General features: G+C 45.4%; 1 protein-coding gene across 1 annotated transcript in view; it reads right to left on the bottom strand.

The window, feature by feature from the left end:
• Window positions 1-4,536: 4,536 nt before the first annotated feature.
• LOC135897865 (uncharacterized) overlaps window positions 4,537-14,876 on the bottom strand; it is a 153,192-nt gene continuing 142,852 nt past the window's right edge. Inside the window, exon 7 of the mRNA XM_070532785.1 lies at window positions 4,537-4,598. The gene's annotated coding sequence lies outside the window, so the exon portion shown is untranslated. The remainder of the gene's footprint in view (window positions 4,599-14,876) is intronic.

Here is a 14,876-nt window from a genome sequence, read left to right as displayed (position 1 = left end):
TTCTTTAGACCTTGTTACTTAGCTTCATCAATGGCCATTCTCTCGTCCTCTCGTGCACCCAGCCCTATGGCCTACTTATTAAAATCCCTGTTGGCATAGCGGGATGTGTAACATGCTTTCTTGTCTAATTTGGTCAATCGATCCTCGAGCTTTACTTTACTGCAGCAGATGTCCAATTCAAAGTATATTCACAAGCCTCTACGTCACTTTTGTTGATCTAGACTACTAGTGTTATGAATTTGGTGGTCTAGTTTGTTCAACGCCTGTCGCATCAATTGCAGTGGTAGGCAAACTAAGTTGAACTTAACAACTATTTGTGACATAGATGTAAGCCTTCTATCACTTTTCTTTGATTTATTTGATGTCAGTGTGCAAGAATACTCCCATAATTCTTAGCCAGTCCATGGCCCGTATTTCCTTCTTTTAGGTCCCTAGGGCACTTGTGAGTGCACAGCCAATGATGCTACGTAATTGTTTTTAAACCTCAGTGATCCTCGCAGTTCCTCTCATCTTTAATGCTGCCGTGGTGGTGGTGGCTGCTTGAAGGGCAATGCTTCCAAATTTCAGATGGGATTACCTCAGCGTTCCAGCCGTGCAAACCTTGGAGTGCGCATAACGATGAAGGCGCAGAATATTGGCAGGCACACAGCTGGTGGTTACAAGGGCTAGGCCTGCACGATCAGCTTTCCGATGAGACTTGATATCCCAGCCTCGTGAGCTATGGAGCAGTCATCGTTGTGGTGGCGAGATAGGTCTGAACACAATGTGCTGTTCACTTCAAAAGCTAGGCCTTCAAAATGGATGTCACTGAAGAAATTTATCATCGCAGCCTTGCAAGGTTTGCAGTTGTCATTGTAGTTTGCTTTCGCATCGATAGGCAGCTCATCGGCTGCTCCGAGGGCTGGGCTGACAGGTTGTGTCATTCACCTCCGGAGGCATCCCGCCTTTGTGAACTTCAGGCCGTTGTGTTGAAGGGCAAGGTCAGACAGGAGCTGAAGCAATCATAAGGTGCTCTTGCCTCACAAACCTACAGATGACGCCTGCAGCTACAGTATGAGCCCTGGGTAATACGGCACAAAATGCAAAGAATCGAGACAGATGCCACGGCTACCATGATCTTGCTCCTTTTATTGAACTCTAATGTGAACGATCATGATATAAGATTGATGCTATCTTCCTCTTCTGTTTGCTATATGTACGAGGGCATGCAAGGCAAGAAAACTGGAAAATTAAAGGACCTATTTGTACGTATTAAGTAAAGGACTAATCACTGCGGACCACAAAGCCCAGGGTGACAAAAATGAAGGGAATAGCTGGAACATGGAGCAAAGCCACGTAGGAAGGTCGCCCCGTGGATTGTGCTAAAGACATGCCATCAAAACTTCACTGGACCAGGGCAACCATTCAAAACCTGGCCAACACATCGCTACAAGAGTACGGTTTATAACTTCACCAGCCACAGAATTCTAACACAAGGCCTGTGAGCCCCCGTATCTGTTGCCAGAACACAAGCTTCTCGATGTGGTACTGTAGTTGCTGGGGTGAGTGCAGTGCTGCTTCCCTCATTGTCTCACCTTGCTGCAACAGGGAAATGTTTCCTTTGGTGGAACAATACTTGGTTCATTTACTTTGTTTTGTGCCACTGCTTTATTTGTTGTAGTCTGCTGTTTAGGTCAAAATGTCATCGTACTTTTAGCTTCTAACTTAAATCTTTACATTAACTTCCCCTTCCATGGGCGCATTAAACTTTTGTTCCATGTATGCAATGGCTTTATTTTCTTTTGGGTACTATGAGGTTTTGGGTAAGTCAGAAATTTCGAAAATAAAGAACCTGCATCATATCTGCTGATTATTGGTAGCCATGCGGAAAGCAGGCAAACGCAATGAATACGTTATCGCTAAAAAAATCACTCCACATAGTTAGATGATCTGTTGTGATTTATAGGCCTGCCAAACTTAAAAGAACATGAAAATGCAAGCCAGAAAGTGCTTAAATTTAGAAAAATATACAAAACATTCTTCGGTTATTCATTGTGTTGACTGAATATTACGTAAAGACTGGCAGATTTTATTCCGTAATGATGCTGTGAACAGCCATGCAGCTCAATATAGTCACAGCCGCAATGGGTCTGTGCTGTCGACATGCAGAAATGTATATGAAGTTTATTAACTTTACACGTAACATCTGATGAGAACTCAGTTGCCGTATACATGCAGCTGTGCAGGTAGGTCTGCATAATCAATGAGCGCAAAGAAAATTAGCCCATAAAAATCGCTCAGTGGCTTCCTTTACTTGAAATCGATTTTGCACAAACATCACACAAACGGAAAATTATCACATGTCTGTCTGAACATGAAAAACATAAATGAGGGGGGAAATGGCAAGACAAGGAGGAGAACAAAGCCAGAAAGCGATTGGGGTTAGTTCAAAACCTGACAGCAGCTTCAAAGCTTAGCCAGAAGGCTGGCCCAGGATGCTGAACAATAGATGTATGTCGGGAAGAGTTCGAGGGCATTGTGGTCAGCTCCATGCTTGATCCATAGTACTATCTGCAATGATTGTCAATAATCGGCCTCCTTGAAGTTGTTTCCTATGTAAGCATGGTTGTGTATGTTTCATCTCAAGAACGGAAGTTATAGTTGCCTGCTTCTGTGCCTGAATTGACAGATGAGCTCGCTTAATAACTCGGGACGTGTCAATAGTGTACTGAGTAGGCGTATGTCTGCAGGCTAGGATTTTCTTTGTCTTTTGTTATATTTCTCATCATTTTACCAGTTGCACAATGTAGACGAATGAAGGCCCACGACAAGAGGGAAGATGAAAAAGTGAATGCATACATGACTTTCTTTATTGAAGAAATGTATGTTTTCTGCTTCAATGTCATAATACATACCTGTCAACTTTTACAATTTCATCCCTAAATGTCACGTTCCTAGAGGTTGCTTATAATTCTTCTAACAAATAATTATAACAAAAATAATTATAATATGGGCATTCCTTAGACACTTCATCATCTGCACATTATCATCATCACGTCAAGTGCTTCATCTTCATTTCTTGGGACACCCACTTTAAGATTGATCTGTGCCTTCAGTGTGATCGGTCCACCATGTCTTCGGGGCGTACTAAAGGTCATGCTAACTGCTACGTCAAAATATTTTTTTTTCATTTGCACCGTAGTAAAGGGAAAAAGTGATCTCAACGGAATGCAAATATTATCAATGGGCAATTTTCAGAGCCACACTACTCGGACCCACTCGGTTATTTAGACTTACTGGCAGCCCTGCCACAAGTAAAACGGCAGGTTATATTTTGGCTGACGTTACATAATTATATTGCGAATAAATACCACAAGCATTTGTTTTTCTATGACGCAGAATATGTTTGCAGCAAATATAGAGCAGCGTGCCTTTTCATAGCACCTCTACCGAATGAAGCCGTGCAAGCTTCCCAGAAAAGTTGCATAATTCAATTTCCCAAAGCCAGCTTTGCCGCAATGCAGTCTTGTTATGCAGTGAAGCATACACAATTTACGACAGCGAAACATATAAAAGTGAAAAGGGGCCACTGTCACGGGGCATATAATGTGTTCCTTAATTATATGTGTGGGCACCCACTGTCCCCTGTCAGTAAAAGCACCAATATACCTATTCATTGTACTAGCAGGCCATCAGAGCTACTTTGGACATGGCTGTGGCAAGGTGAGCTCTTATTTCAACCACCTTGCAAGGATGTAGCTAATATTCTATAAATAATAAACACTTAAAAACATGAACACTGTAAACTCTGGCTTCATAAACAAAATGTTGCTTTCTTACAGCTAGGGCCACACTTTTCACCCCAGAACATGGGCCTTAAATCTCCACAGAAACAGCTTTGAATGCTGCCAGTACAGTTATTACATGTGTCGGAATTTGTACTATGACAGGGGCCGTAGGTGCGTGGATGTGTAATTAAGGAACACACATGTCCTGTGACAACGGCTATATTACACAAAAACTGACATTAGCAAACCGAATAATGCAACGTTTTTAGAGCCTTGCCCAAAGCCAACCAAATTACTTGCGCAGAAAACACTTCTCAGCATTTCTTAATTTATTTTAGCGTTTTCTGTCTGCAATGGCAGTACTTCTTGCATGTAAAGTTAAGAGTCTTTAATACAATAGCTTTGTTTTTATGTAAATTTTCTATCGGTTATCTTAAGCGCGAAGTAGAACAGAAAAGCAAGATGACATACAACACATAAAAGCTGAAATTTGGCCTAGACAGCACAAGATAGCACGAATTTTAGTTCTTGCGTAAATGTATTTTCACCATGAGTTGAAAAACCCTGTTGACCTAATGCTGAAGATAAAAGTAGACAAATTATTAAGGAATGAAAATGTGCGGGGTAAGCTCATCAGAAAGTATAAGCTTTGTCTTCTAGTGATGGTTTCTCACCAGAGTTTAAATGTGGTTTGCAATGAGAGCTAATTTTGAATGCTGATAATCCTAAACGTTCCATCATATTAAAGTCATTTAATGTGGATATAGCTTCTTCGCTTCTTCCTCCAAGTTTGGCGTCGGCATCTAACCAAGTATACGTAGCAGGATACAGCTGTAAAATGGACAGGGAAAACATGCACTCTGAGTACAAAGGACTCCTGCCATACAGACTTAGCGGAAGGGCTTTGCATTTGCGTGATGGGTGTATTACATAGCTCATGCAATTCAGGGATGCTCAACCAATAAACATGTTTAATACCTCGTAGCAGTGTGACTGTCACCTCTAACGTAGGTGAAAAAGACGATCTCACATGCAGGTAGCGCGAGTATAGAACATGCTAGCGCGCTTGACCAAAGCATCCGTGGTTTCAGCCGGCCCCGAGATCGAGTGGCACCATGGTTGGCTGGCTTAAGCAAACAGTGGCTACGGCGGCTAGCTCTTCATGCTGCATCCCATAAATTGGTGACCAGGACTACCAAACCCAGCCTTCCCACAACTTCTTTGTACATACATCTCTGCTCACAGTGCTTTCGTCGCAAGACAGAAAACATTGCCTTAGCCTGCAAGTCATTATTGCATTCATGTAATTAACCATGAGGACTCGTTAATTTGAATTCCAGCAGAAGGGTTAAACATTTACACAAGTCGGAAATCAAAATGGAGCAACTCCCACGGATTTGGGAACCACTGTTATGGTACCATTTTGCTGGTAACCCATCATTGTTATGATTAACGTGAAATGTTGCCAGGCGGACCGACATGTTTATGTAAAATGAACAACTATGTGTGTAACGACAGCAAAAAGACGTCAGTGACCATGATTATGGGGCACTGATGGCATGATTTCTACTCCAGCCATTTGAAGTCAGCTTACGACATGCAGACTGTTGCGTTCTTCATGTGCACTGGACGAGCATATGAAAGAGAAGCATGGATTGTGAAGTTATCAGTGATTATGTGTTATACAATCCTATGTACCTATGGCTATGTCATGTGATGTATGTTTAAACAGCGATGTCTTCATAGGTTTCTCAGCTGAAAGCAGTTCTCTAATAGCCCATATGGGTTTCTTTGAAAAAAAAACTCCATAAGTGAAAAAAATTCTTCCTCATCTAGGAATGGAACCCAGGACCTTGTGCTAAGGTCAGGTTGATTAAATTTTTTTTCATGAACCCTCCTTGATGTTACGGGCTTCCGCAGAACTGAATTGCCAATAATTGGGCTTAGGAGCAGGCACATGGTCGACGGACCTGACTTTGACCGGCTCGATGCCTTGGGGTAGCATACAAGAGTTTACTGCCTACTAGCCTGCTTGTAAGGTCCCATCCAATTAAAATGAATTATATTTACTAACGCATGCAGGATCGCTCTAATAACATGAACTCATGCACTGCCCAAGATCATAACGCGCAAGAAGCACAGTTCACATTAGCAGGCCTTGCAAAGCATGCGAATATGCACACCATGAAATTTATTTGAATTGTTAGAGTGCTCCCTGATATGGTCATTTAATGGGACACTAAAGGCAAATACTAAGTAGATGTGGCATATTAAAGTAGCATTCCATAAACCTCACAGTACTTGTTTCGTGCCAAGAAAATACTTATTTTGCGAGCAAATTGTGTCTGAAGGGTTCGCATACCTAGAGAGCAATTCAAATCGCCTGCTCCTGAGGACGGAGTGGTGACGTTACGCCATCACTGCCCTTTACTTGCATCGGGGTGTAAAACAGTGCCTTACACACGGTGCTACAGTTTTCTGAGCAGAATGCATACGCGTGGCCAAAGAGCAACCGAGCCAAGACAGAACGTTGGACTCGCTGCTGCAGCTGCTCTTGATCAAGTAGCATGGACTGTTCGGGAATCACGCAACATCACAGTGAACATGGAATTCTCCGCAACTGGCATATTGTGTGAGTTCCGCGAGCCACAAAAGCCAGCTCAGCACTATGTGATAACGAAAGTACTGAAACGTTAAAGCGTTGGCGATACTTTTAAGCGTAACCTCAATGGTTTCTTTTTTCTAAAAATCAAATAGAACTAAACGGGTAGCATTTTCTTTCATCTTATAATGCAATGCAGTGATCTTTTCATTACTAGATGAGTCCAAGCAACAGAACTTTATACAGGAGTGCTTTCGTCATCGACGTAGTACTTGAATGTCCCGGAAGAGCCTCTAATTGTGTCCTGCATTTACTTCAGTTTATAATTACTGAAGCTCTGTTTGCAATAATAGTGATGCACACATTCTCAAGCACTAATCTGTTACTTTAGCTTGACGTATTTGCCTTTAGTGTCCCTTTAGACACTAGTCCCTTTGACCTGCATAGGACTTGCCACAGCTGAGAGGTATCGCGCTGATAATCCCCACAGCACTACACACAAAATGCTTTGTATGCTTCTTCATACATCCTTGTCTCTCAGTACTCGTGGTACAAAGACACAATTGGGCTAATCGCTTGTGTGTGGGAGAACCCACTGGGGCACCATATCTAGCAGCCAAGTTTTTCAATTTGTGGCTAATTCTGAGCACATATGGCGCGAGGTCATGTGTAGTGATGTTCGTTCTTCTTATGTCCGATGGTGTGTCCTAGTGAGCAACGCTTCACTTTTCAAAGAACAGATTTGGTAATAGCATGTACAGCAAACTGAGTGAAGCTGGATTTCAAATGCCTGTTCATTTGACGAAATCGCATCAGCAGGCCATTTGCCCCAAATGGGCAAATGGCCAATAAACTATCATCCCCTATCTTAGGGCATCAAGGGGCAGCCGAAGTCAGAGCCCTCGAACAGTTGCCTGCTGATGTATTTCATGATGCCTGCAGTTAAGACGTCTGCTGCTGTGGTTGTGCGTGGTAGTGGCTTATGCCAAGGGGATGGGAGGGTGAGTACCACTGTAGCTGAATTAGTAAGGCACCCCATGCGTAATAAAGGTGTTGTGGATTCAGATCCTACTTACAGCAAGCTATCTTTTCGCCCACTTTCATCTCTCTTTCCATGCTATCTATAAATTCCAAAAATGCACAATTAATTTACCTTATGCTTTCTCCGATTTCATTATCTATTTTCACCATCTGGTCAAAGAATGATGGCTCAGCTCCATACGGGATACTTCAGCTTCGAAGATAAGAATGTCCGAGGAGGCCTCAGGAAGTGACCTAGTAGGCAATTGTGGATACTCTTCAGAATCAGTTTTATAAGAATAGAAGGTTTTCAGCTAAATGTATAGGAGACACTCGATTTGTCATAAAGGTGCTTAGAGTAAATACTCGTGCAATAACCATGAATGTTTTAGCTAAATGTGCCCCAATTGCTGACAAGAAATGCGGAAATAAGGTTACTTGTCAATCTAGTATATGCTCCTGAAAGTGCAGCTTGTCAGCGAGCGCCGCAACATTTGTCACAGCAGAAGTGCAACGAGGGGTCAGATGGGGAATAGGCACCCTGGAAAATAGTGCAATTTGCTGCTTTGAAGCTGGTCGGGGCACAGCATGGTATTGGGGGGTTCAATAAAAGTATGAATCTTTTTAAAAGGCGGAAGCTGACGCATACGCTTTACATTCCGCATTGTGGTATAGTTAAGTTGTCAGTCCTCGCATCACCACCAACTGCGCTTTCTGTGCTCGTATGTTGACATTTCTAATCGCACTGCCAGACATTTGTGTAACTCTTCTGCCTGTCCGTGTAGATGCTTTGTTAAGATGTCCGCTTTGCCACATGAGGGTGAGAAAATTGTATAATAAATCAAGATTAACATAAAATACATGTTTTTTTGGATCATTGCTCCGGGCGATCTAGTGCCTCACTTTATTACCCTCCCCCCGCCCTCCAATGCTTCATAGGCTTCATCGCCGCTTTTGTTTCATGCTGGTGGCCAGACCAGGCTCCAGTGACTTCAGCGTCAAGTGAAGGTATGCGCCGGCGAGGTGCTATATACATGGAGCAGCAGTGTCTGCCTAACCAGACCCTTTAATCTGATTTGCAACTAGAGACAAGTTGTACATTTAAAATAGCATGAGGCTTGTCACCGACTTGTGACAACACTGCAATGAATACTAATGATGCGGCAGAAGTCGAAAGTGAGGCAGCCCTATTACAAAAATGTGGACTTATATCTACCTTAACGGGTGCCTAAATCAATCTTCTATTTCATTTTCTTCAAAGTGTGGCCGCAGTAACAGATCGAGCAAAATGCATATATATTTCAGTGGCGTGAATATAAGGGTCACACTTCATCATTACCTCCGTGCATTAGCTTGAGAAGCGGCTAATCACTTTGAGCATGCTAAAGTAAGCAAAAATTCAGGGCTCACTGGAGCATCGAAGCAGTGCCACCAAGGAGCGAGCTACTTGAATTGCTATCTGAAAGCGTAAATTGCTATACGGTGTGGCAGGGTAAAAAATATATATTTTTGTGTTTCTAGTGCTATGAATGCTGGCACTCCAGCGAAAAAAGAGCGCCTCTAGTATGCCGAAAATGTGTGCAGCAGTGTACAAGATTTGTCGTACGTGAAAGCGAATAATTTTGCTATTGGCTTCAAGTAACAAAGCAAAATTCATGCCATTTCTGTTGCTCTTAGCAAGAGCGTGCATGCAGGTTCGATATTAGCAAAACACTGGCAGACCGTGCCAGTGTTGACTCAACTGGCCATCCGAAGCACTGATAGTTCTTGCTCCAACCTGGGCAGTGCCACAAGCTTGTACGCTATGGTGAAGAGAGGCATCTGTTTTTTGTAGGTTGCTCTTTATGAATTGGCACACGGTTATTTTGGTATAATGTCAAAACAAAGAAAAATGAACACATTTGTTCGCCTCAACCTAAGGAATTTAATTTCTGCAGGTGAAATGACGACATCCATGTTTTGGGACCAAAAAGAGATCAATTTGGACTATATTTAAGTGGGTGCTACAGTAAGAGCAGTGAAATATTTATCGCTGATGGCAAAATGAGGCAGATTAGATCAACAGGCTCTTAAAAGCAGGTTTATCCTACAGATCATGCGTGCCATTGCCGATTCCATTCCCTGAAAGCTGAAGAGCAGCTTGACAAGGACTTGCTAATCAGACGTAAGCGGAACAGACGCCACAAGACATGAGGTGTACAAATTGGACACCCCATGTACAAATATGTGCGCAAATTCACGTACAGCTTCAAGAACATGCCTGCTAGATACAATATCCCATTCGTTCCTTTACAAACCTGTCAAATTAGCCCAATTGTGTTCTCGTACCACGAGACAAGGATGTATGAAAAATCCCGCCAACCATTTTGTGCATTGGGCTCTGAGTTGGTCTACAAGATACCTCTCAGCTGTGGAAAGTTCTATTTGGACCAAAGGGCCCAATGCCTGAATGACTATTTGAGGGAGCATTCAAACAATTTAAATAAACCAGGTGGTGCAGCGAACATTGCAAGGCCTGCTCGTGTGAGCCGTGCTTTCGCCTATTTGATCCTGGGCAGGAGTAGCAACAAAACAGCACATCAGCTCACCAAGGTATATTTTATCAGAGAGAGAAACAATTTCACGTAGTCGCCTGCAGAACGACTACCATGACTGCCATGACTAAATGGCGTCGTGACGCGGGCCCTGACGTCTTCTCAGCGGGTGGTCTCTACTCAACTCCAGCGCGTTCTACACCCGTGGTCGGCCGCCCTCAGGGGCAACGTTCCGTTGGTTTCTCTCGGCCTTTGTCTTTCAAGAGCCGCCGAGACCTGCTGGACGGCCCAGGTTTGGTTTTCGTGGTCGTAGCATTCCGCCGCAGCCACGAGTCGTGGCGGAATCGTTGTACATATCGAAGCTTCGTCGCGAAACTTGGTGCAATCACATAGGATGTGCGTCAGAGTGGCCCTCTCGCGCTGGCACACGCGGCACACATCACTCACATATAATTTCGGGTATAGATGAGTCATTAACACTGGGGTGCGTAAGAAACCAGTTTGCAATTGTCTGAACAGCACCGCCTCCACTCGGCTCAGCTCCGGATGTGGGGGTGGGAAAGCCCTTCGAGCTAGGCGGTGGAACTCTGTAAGCTCGTGGAACGTCGTCATGCGGTCTTTGGCACTACACCACGTTGGGCGGTCGGTTGTAGCGGCGCGGTTGGTTAGCGCTCGCGCCACTGCGTGTGCCGTCTCGTTGTCGTTATCGTGCTTCTCAGGCGCATCGTTGCCCGCGTGCGCGGGGAACCATTTGACTCTAATATATCGATTCTCTCATTGCAGGTCAGCCGAACACAGAACGCGCAGAGCCTCACCACACACTTTGCCCTTTGCATAACTCCGCATTGCACTTCGCGAATCGCACAACACCGTCTGGCACCCGGGGTTGGCAATGGCCAAGGCAATGGCCACCTCCTCCACCTGACACGCCTCGCGGACCCGTAAGCTTGCCGCTCCCCTCATCGCGCCGGACGACGCCTCGATGACGGTAGCTACGAAGGCCGCGCAGTCTCCCTGGTATTTTGCCGCATCCACGAACCTTGCGTGCTCGTCCTTGGCGTGAAAGTCGATGAGGGCTTTGGCCCTCACCATTCTTCTCTCCTTGTTAAACTCCGGGTTCATGTTTCTCGGGTTGAGGTCTACCCGAATCCGGCGCCGGTTCCGTCCGGGACAGAAACGTCGCTACTCAGCTTTTTCGCCCCGGGCGTGAAGCCTAAGTATTGAATTATGCGCCTGCCGGCTTCGGTCATAGAGAGCCTCTGCAGCTGGGCGGTGCGTTGCGCTACCGCAATTTCCTCGAGGGTATTGTGTACCCCAAGGCTCAGGAGCTTGTTGGTGTTCGTACACTCGAACAGCCCGAGCGCCGCATCAGGGCGTTGATTTTTTTCTTTTCACACTGCATCCAATTGTGGAAAGCTGCAACGTAGGTGACGTGGCTGATTACGAAAGAGTGCACAAGCCGAATCAAACTTTCCTCCTTCATCCCGGCCTTGCGCTTGGCGAGCCGTCTGATGAGCCTTATTGCGTGGGTAATCTTGGCTGTAAGGCGGAAAATGGCCTCGCCGTTGCCCCGTCGCTTGTCTATAATCATGCCGAGCACCAGGATTTTGTCGAACTCCGGGATCACTTGGCCGTTCCTCGTCACGATCTTGATGGCCTAGTAATCCCTCGCTTCACTCATGTTACGTCTGACGTATTTCGGTAGTAACGCCAGGAGTTCTGATTTGCTGAGTGAGCAGGTCAAACCGGAACCGTTCAGCTGGTCTTCGATCGCGTCGACAGCTACTTGCAGCGTGCTCTCAATGTGACCATCGCTGCCTCCCAGGACCCACAGCGTGATGCCATCGGCGCAGATGGTGTGCCGGACGCCCTCGACGCGAGGGAGTCGCTTGGCCACCCCGATCAGAACGAGGTTGAATAACAACGGCGAGATGACCGAGCCCTGGGGGGTCCCGGCACTGCCGAGCCTCTTCTCTTGGAGCCGTAGATCGCCGGCGCAGAGCTCGGTAGTCCTCCCCACCAGAAAGTCCTTGATGTAATTGTACTTGCGCCCATGTTGAGTCAGGACACCTGGGCTAGAATCCCAGAGTGCTTCACCTTGTCGAAGGCGCACTGCAGGTCCCGCCCCAGAATGGCCTTGTTGTCTTTCGTAAGGGTGTCATCGTCAATGATATCTTTCTTCAACAGAATTATCGCGTCTTGGGTGCCGAGGGAATGCCGAAACCCGGTGATCGTGATGGGGTATAATCCCGACTCCTCCAGGTAATCCTGCCACCTACACATGAGGACGTGCTCCAACACCTTGCCCACGCAGGACGTGAGCGCGTTGGGCTGGAGGTTGTCCGTGTTCGGCGGCTTGCCTGGTTTGGGGATGAGGATGGACTTGGCAGCCTTCCACTGGTGGGGCAGTGACCCCACCCTCCAGCACTTGTAATAACCAGTGAATAACCTAACTTTCTGCAGCCCCCTGCTACGCTTCCCTTCTCTTGGGATCCAGTCCGTAACCCTTAATGACCATCGGCTATCTTCCCTCCTCATTACATGTCCTGCCCATGCCCATTTCTTTTTCTTGATTTCAACTAAGATGTAATTAACTCGCGTTTGTTCCCTGACCCAATCAGCTCTTTTCTTATCTCTTGATGTTACACCTATCGTTCTTCTTTCCATAGCTCGTTGCGTCGTCCTCAATTCGAGTAGAACTCTTTTCGTAAGGCTCCAGGTTTCTGCCCCGTAGGTGAGTACTGGTAAGACACAGCTATTATATACTTTTCTCTTCAGGGATAATGGTAACCTGCTGTTCATGATCTGAGAGTGCCTGGCAAACGCACCCCAGCCCATTCTTATTGTCCTGAATATTTGCGTCTCATGATCCGGATCCGCCGTCACTACCTGCCCCAAGTAGGTGTATTCCTTGCGACTTCCAGTGCCTCGCTGCCTATTGTAAATTGCTGTTCTCTTCCGAGACTGTTAAACATTACTTTAGTTTTCGGCAGATTAATTTTTAGACCCACTCTTCTGCTTTGCCTCGCCAGGCCAGTGAGCATGCATTGCAATTGGTCCCCTGAGTTACTAAGCAAGGCAATATCATCAGTGAATCGCAAGTTACTAAGGTATTCTCCATTAACTTTTATCCCCACTTCTCCCCAATCCAGGTCTATGAATACCTCCTGTAAACATGCTGTGGAGAGATGGAGATGGTATTGCATTGGAGAGATGGTATCTCCCTGCCTCACGCCGTTCTTTATTGGGATTTTGTTGCTTGCTTTATGGAGGACTACGGTGGCTGTGGAGCCGCTATAGATATCGTTCAGTATTTTTACATACGGCTCGTCTACACCCTGATTCCGTAATGCCTCCATGACTGCTGAGGTTTCGACAGAATCAAACGCTTTCTCGTAATCAATGAAAGCTACATACAAGGGTTGGTTATATTCCGCGCATTTCTCTATCACCTGATTGATAGTGTGAATATGATCTATTGTTGAGTAGCCTTTATGGAATCCTGCCTGGTCCTTTGCTTGACAGAAGTCTAAGGTGTTCCTGATTCTATTTGCGATTACCTTAGTAAATAGTTTGCAGGCAACGAACAGTAAGCTTATCGGTCTATAATTTTTCAAGTCTTAGGCGTCTCCTTTCTTATGAATTAGGATTATGTTAGCGTTCTTCCAAGATTCCGGTACACTCGAGGTCATAAGGCATTGCGCATACAGGGTGGCCAGTTTCTCTAGAACAATCTGCCCACCATCCTTCAACAAATCTGCTGTGACCTGATCCTCCCCAGCTGCCTTCCTCCTTTGCATATCTCCCAAGGCTTTCTTTACTTCTTCCGGCTTTAGCTTTGGGATTTCGAATTCCTCTAGACTATTTTCCCTTCCATTATCGTCGTGGGTGCCACTGATACTGTATAAATCTCTATAGAACTCCTCAGCCACTTGAACTATCTCATCCATATTAGTAATGATACTGCCGGCTTTGTCTCAACGCATACATCTGATTCTTGCCAATGCCTAGTTTCTTTTTCACTGCTTTTAGGCTTCCTCCGTTCCCGAGAGCATGTTCAATTCTATCCATATTATACTTCCTTATGTCAGCTGTCTTACGCTTGTTGATTATCTTCGAATGGTCTGCCAGTTCTAGTCTAGCTGTAGGGTTAGAGGCTTTCATACAATGGCGTTTCTTGATCAGATCTCTCGTCTCCTGCAATAGTTTGCTGGTGTCCTGCCTAATGGAGTTACTACCGACTTTCATTGCACACTCCTTATTGATGCCCACAAGATTGTCGTTCATTGTTTCAACACTAAGGCCCTCGTCCTGAGTTAAAGCCGAATACCTGTTCTGTAGCTTGATCTGGAATTCTTCTATTTTCCCTCTTACCGCTAACTCATTATTAGGCTTCATATTGTCACGTGGTCGTGACGTCAAAGAACACAGTAGCAATACTGTGAAAAGCAAAAACTAGGCTTTATTGGGCGAACCTGTGCCCACAAAACACGCTACACCTAAAGCACAACGAGAGCGGCGAACACAGTCGGCGATCGCCGTAAATCCGATCAGCGGGTCAAGCGCGTCTGCTTTTATACAGCAGTCGTCGAATGTTCCAGACTAATCGTTGGGATCCGCATGCCTTCTACAAAGTTCTACATCATTCGCGTCAAGCGATGATATCAGATAACACAAGGTTCGGTGACAACAGACAGCGGATAGAAGCATCGACAACTTTCCAGAAACTTCGGATAAATGCAAGCGCGTCCCGCGCTTTGCGATAACATTTGCTAGGCGGCAAAACGTGTCGCCCGATAAAGATAAGTACACGCGTCAATACCCCCCCTCTTAAAAGCATCGACCCGATGCTGCAAACGAACAAAAGTAATAAACAAAAGCACTCGTGGCAAAGAAAAGAACGAAAAAAAATGACGAAGTTCGTCAGCGTCCGTAAAACCGTTTAAGGCGCAC

The sequence above is a fragment of the Dermacentor albipictus genome, chromosome 2 (genome assembly GCF_038994185.2).
Source record: "Dermacentor albipictus isolate Rhodes 1998 colony chromosome 2, USDA_Dalb.pri_finalv2, whole genome shotgun sequence".
Classification (NCBI taxonomy): domain Eukaryota; kingdom Metazoa; phylum Arthropoda; class Arachnida; order Ixodida; family Ixodidae; genus Dermacentor; species Dermacentor albipictus.
The sequence above is the reverse complement of the archived record's forward strand: the minus strand, read 5'-3'. Positions and strand labels throughout refer to the sequence as shown.